Here is a 6,000-nt window from a genome sequence, read left to right as displayed (position 1 = left end):
TCCATCAGTATATATAGCCAGCATAGCCAGCTTCAAGAAGGGGTTAGATAAAAATATGAAGCAGAGATCCATCAGTATATAATTTTTTTGGCCACTGTGTGACACAGAGTGTTGGACTGGATGGGCCATTGGCCTGATCCAACATGGCTTCTCTTATGTTCTTCTGTGACACAGAGTGTTGCATTGGATGGGCCACTGGCCTGATCCAACATGGCTTCTCTTATGTCCTTATGTGACACAGAGTATTGGACTGGATGGGCCATTGGCCTGATCCAACATGGCTTCTCTTATGTTCTTATGTGACACAGAGTGTTGGACTGGATGGGCCACTGGCCTGATCCAACATGGCTTTTCTTATGTCCTTATGTGACACAGAGTATTGGACTGGATGGGCCATTGGCCTGATCCAACATGGCTTCTCTTATGTCCTTATGTGACACAGAGTATTGGACTGGATGGGCCATTGGCCTGATATAACATGGCTTCTCTTATGTCCTTATGTGACACAGAGTGTTGGACTGGATGGGCCACTGGCCTGATCCAACATGGCTTCTCTTATGTTCTTCTGTGACACAGAGTGTTGGACTGGATGGGCCACTGGCCTGATCCAACATGGCTTCTCTTATGTCCTTATGTGACACAGAGTGTTGGACTGGATGGGCCATTGGCCTGATCCAACATGGCTTCTCTTATGTTCTTATGTGACACAGAGTGTTGGACTGGATGGGCCATTGGCCTGATCCAACATGGCTTCCCTTATGTTCTTATGTTAGAAGGCACTCTGCTAGAGTGAAGGTCAGCCTGTTGCAGTTGGGGGCCTTCTGGAGAATTCAGGGTTCAAGTCTGCAGCACTCAGCCCAGCAGATTTCTATATGCTTCTGATGAAAAATGCTACACAGAATCCAATTCAAGCTGCTCTCTCCTCCGCCCAAACAAAGAGCCAGTTGTCTCCGGCTGCTGGTTCATGCCAAAAAAATAAAAGATTGTTGGGTGGGGAGCCAGAAAAATCTTAAGTGCTTTTCTTCTTCTTCATGTTTGCCCCCAAGACTTGTAAATAAGGACTGTTTGCAGTATTACACATGAGCTTATTTTTTTAAAACCTTCGCAGCCCAAAGTCTTGGAGTGTGAACTGATCTTTAGGAAACAAAGCCAGATAATCTGCAGGACAGCTTTGAGAACGCACTTGAAAAAGGGCCTCCCTTCTTTAAAGGGATTGTCTCTCGCATGGTGCTTTCTGAATTATTGCATCGCAGCAAATGTTTGCTCCCCCACCACTCAGGTTATCCTCCTGTTTGCTTTGATGTGGTCCCTACCCTTTTGCAGTTGCTTTGGGAACAGAACAGCTGTGTGGAAGTGGACCACCTCCCCACCTCTTCTCCTTAGAGGGGGGTCACTCTAACGTGGCACCCTGCATCAGAACAGGGGTCTTCTCCATCTCTGAAGCCCAACTCACAGAACAGTGGTCAGATGTACCCTTCTGCCTTGTGGAATGCTGAGAGTAATTAACTGAGACTGTGACTGATTTTGCCCTAGGGCTTGTTCTGAGTGGAGAGCCCTTTTGCTCCCGGGGCTCCTCTCTGTTTTTGCACCAGTTGCCCCAGAGCTGTGAGTTGGCGCGCCGTTCTCCCGCGGCAATCAGAAACCGCTTGGAAGAGGATCTTGCTTGCTGCGGAAGAGCGCCGCGCCAGCTCGCAGCTCCAGGGCAACTTGTGCGAAAACGGAGGGAAACAAGCCTCATTTGAATTTGTTCTCTGTTCTGGGTGAACACATGAAGCTGCCTTATACTGATTCGGATACTCAGTTCGTTAGGGTTAGAATTGTCCGTTCAGGGTGGCAGCAGCTCTTCCAGGTCTCAGGTGAAGGTCTTTCGTACCACATGATCTTTGGACGCTTCCACTGAAGATGCCGGGGACTGAACCTGGGACCTTCTGCATGCCAAGCAGATGCTCTACCACTGAGCCGCAGCTGCTCCCTGGAAAACATGAACCTTGTTCTGAATCAGACCCTGGGTCCATCAAGGTCAGCCTTGTCCACTCAGACTGGCAGCAGCTCTCCAGGGTCTCAAGCTGAGGTCCTTCACATCACCTCCTGCTTGATCCTTTTCAACTTTAGTTGCTAGAGATCGAACCTGGGACCTGGGCCCCTCCTAATGTCCAGCTGGCTCGTGGTCCTGAGTAACTGGTTTACTTCTGGAGGCTGCAAGAAAAGGCACACATCTGGGTTGCCTTATTTATACACAGCTGCAAGCTCCCCTGAGTGCCCTGTTTTTGTGGCATGCATAGGCATCCAGAAAGTCAGGTGTGTACAACACATCACAATGATACAACAGTCCCAGGCTTGCGCTTGCTTTCTTTGAAGCCGTGCATTTATTTTTTTTTTTAAAGGAAGCTCTGATGTTATTTTTCTGTCCGTGTCAGTTGTGTATAGTAGTTTTCCTCAATTAACAAGTGAAGTAAACATAATTCAGAGAAGTGGTCCTTGTATAGTTTTTTTTTACAGTATATGTATATGCAGGGCTTTTTCTGTAGCAGGAACTCCTTTGCATATTAGGCCACACACCCCTGAGGTAGCCAGTCCTCCGAGAGCTTGCAGTAGGCCCTCTACTAAGAGCCCTGGAAGCTCTTGGAGGATTGGCTACATCAGGGGTGTGCGGCCTAATATGCAAAGTAGTTCCTGCTACAAAAAAAGCCCTGTGTATATGCAGTCCTTGTATATGTTTATTGGTTGTAACCAGAGCTTTTTTTTTTGAGCAGGAACGCACAGGCTGGCTTGGTCCCAGGGGGTGTGACCTAATATGCAAATGAGTTCCTGCTGGGCTTTTTCTACAAAGAAAGCCCTGGTTGTCACTGCAGTCTTGCACATGACTGTTTTCTTGTTCTCAGCCTCCAGGTAGAACCTAGAGATCTCCAGGAATTATAGGAAAGGTCCACTGTGCAAGCACCGGTCGTTTCCGACTCTGGGGTGGCGTTGCTTTCACGTTTTCACAGTAGACTTTTTACGGGGTGGTTTGCCATTGCCTTCCACAGTCTCTACGCTTTCCCCTCAGCAAGCTGGGGACTCATTTTACCGACCTCGGAAGGATGGAAGGCTGAGTCAACCTCGAGCCGGCTACCTGAAAACCCAGCTCCCGCTGGGGATCAAACTCAGGTCGTGAGCAGAGTTTAGGACTGCATTACAGCAGCTTTAACACTCTGCACCACGGGGCTCTTCCCCCAGGAATTATAGCGGATTGCCAAACTCCAGAGATCAGTTCCCCTAAAGGAAATGGCTGCTTTGGAGGGTGGACTCCAGGGCATTGTCCCCTGCGGAGGTCCCTCCCACCCCCAAACCACCCCCACCCTTTCCTAGGCCTCACCTCCTAAATCTCCAGGAATTTCCCAATCAAGAGTTGGTAACCTGACCCTCAAGCATGAAGTGGCCCTAATGAGCCTGTGTGTCTGAAACGCTTCAGATGACCTGAATAAAGACAATTCTAATTGATTTTCTCCTAACCACATAAAGCGCTTGCAGTTCTTTGAATTCCAGCCAGAGCTGAAGAACAGGAGGAAACCTTTTAATGACCTGAATTGGTTTACCCTGATCAAATATTTACAAAGAATGCAGTGTCTTTTTTAAAAAATTGAAGACATGCCCAACTCCTGAATCTAAATGTTATAGGGTTGAGGGGGGTTGCTATCAATTTCCAGAGCCAAGGGGCAGTTATTGTCGGTCCGAAGATGCCTTTACCCAGTGGGTTTTGCAAGAGACACAACGGATGCAGGAGGAGCGAGCCAAACGGAAGGAATGTGGGCTCAAGCGCTGCTTAGGAAGTTATACGTTAACTTGCTTGCAAGGAAACCGCCTCTTTAAACTGGAAGCATGCAAGATTACGGCTTGGGGGATGGAGTTGGGGAAGATTTAGGCCCAGGGAACCACAATGTGCACCCACTGCAGTTAAAGGTAAAGGTAGTCCCCTGTGCAAGCACCAGCCGTTTCCGACTCTGGGGTGACGTTGCTTTCATGTTTTCGCGGCAGACTTTTTTATAGGGTGGTTTGCCATTGTCTTCCCCAGTCATCTACACTCCCCCCCCCCCCCAGCAAGCTGGGTCCTCATTTGACCGACCTCAGAAGGAGTCAACCTGGAGCCAGCTACCTGAACCCAGCTTCCGCCAGGATCGAACTCAGGTCATGAGCAGAGAGCTCTGACTGCAGTACTGCAGCTTTACCACTCTGCGCCATGGAGCTCTTCCACTGCAGTTATGGCCCTCCAAATCCAGGGGTCCCTGAAGCACACTTGCCTGTTGCCTTTCTTCTTCTTACAAGGAGGGGCAACTGCAGAACTGAAGGAAAGACAAAGCACTACGAAGATACCGGGTTGCCGCCAGGGCTTTTTTGTAGCAGGAACTCCTTTGCATAGGGTTGCCAAGTCCAATTCAAGAAAATGATCCTGTGGGGTGTGGCCTCTGGTGGTACACCCAGCCGAGCTCCCTCCCCTCCCCAAACCCTTCCAGGGCTCTACCTCCAAAATTCTCCAGGTATTTCCCAACCTGGAGCCGGCAACCAGGGCTTTTTCTGTAGCAGGACCTCCTTTGCATATTAGGCCACACACCCCTGATGTAGCCAATCCTCCTGGAGCTTCCAGCAGGCCCTGTGAGAAGAGCCCTGTAAGGAATTCTAGCAGGACCTCCTTTGCATATTAGGCCACACACCCCTGATGCAGCCAATCCTCCTGGCGCTTACAGTAGGCCCTGTGAGAAGAGCCCTGTAAGGAATTCTAGCAGGACCTCCTTTGCATATTAGGCCACCCCCCCTGATGTAGCCAATCCTCCTGGCGCTTACAGCAGGCCCTGTGAGAAGAGCCCTGTAAGGAATTCTAGCAGGACCTCCTTTGCATATTAGGCCACACACCCCTGATGCAGCCAATCCTCCTGGCGCTTACAGTAGGCCCTGTGAGAAGACCCCTGTAAGGAATTCTAGCAGGACCTCCTTTGCATATTAGGCCACACACCCCTGATGCAGCCAATCCTCCTGGCGCTTACAGCAGGCCCTGTGAGAAGAGCCCTGTAAGGAATTCTAGCAGGACCTCCTTTGCATATTAGGCCACACACCCCTGATGTAGCCAATCCTCCTGGCGCTTACAGCAGGCCCTGTGAGAAGAGCCCTGTAAGGAATTCTAGCAGGACCTCCTTTGCATATTAGGCCACCCCCCCTGATGTAGCCAATCCTCCTGGCGCTTACAGCAGGCCCTGTGAGAAGAGCCCTGTAAGGAATTCTAGCAGGACCTCCTTTGCATATTAGGCCACACACCCCTGATGCAGCCAATCCTCCTGGCGCTTACAGCAGGCCCTGTGAGAAGAGCCCTGTAAGGAATTCTAGCAGGACCTCCTTTGCATATTAGGCCACACACCCCTGATGCAGCCAATCCTCCTGGCGCTTACAGTAGGCCCTGTGAGAAGACCCCTGTAAGGAATTCTAGCAGGACCTCCTTTGCATATTAGGCCACACACCCCTGATGCAGCCAATCCTCCTGGCGCTTACAGCAGGCCCTGTGAGAAGAGCCCTGTAAGGAATTCTAGCAGGACCTCCTTTGCATATTAGGCCACACACCCCTGATGTAGCCAATCCTCCTGGCGCTTACAGCAGGCCCTGTGAGAAGAGCCCTGTAAGGAATTCTAGCAGGACCTCCTTTGCATATTAGGCCACCCCCCCTGATGTAGCCAATCCTCCTGGCGCTTACAGCAGGCCCTGTGAGAAGAGCCCTGTAAGGAATTCTAGCAGGACCTCCTTTGCATATTAGGCCACACACCCCTGATGCAGCCAATCCTCCTGGCGCTTACAGCAGGCCCTGTGAGAAGAGCCCTGTAAGGAATTCTAGCAGGACCTCCTTTGCATATTAGGCCACACACCCCTGATGCAGCCAATCCTCCTGGCGCTTACAGTAGGCCCTGTGAGAAGACCCCTGTAAGGAATTCTAGCAGGACCTCCTTTGCATATTAGGCCACACACCCCTGATGCAGCCAA

This window comes from Heteronotia binoei, chromosome 12 (genome assembly GCF_032191835.1).
Source record: "Heteronotia binoei isolate CCM8104 ecotype False Entrance Well chromosome 12, APGP_CSIRO_Hbin_v1, whole genome shotgun sequence".
Taxonomy (NCBI): domain Eukaryota; kingdom Metazoa; phylum Chordata; class Lepidosauria; order Squamata; family Gekkonidae; genus Heteronotia; species Heteronotia binoei.
The sequence above is the reverse complement of the archived record's forward strand: the minus strand, read 5'-3'. Positions refer to the sequence as shown.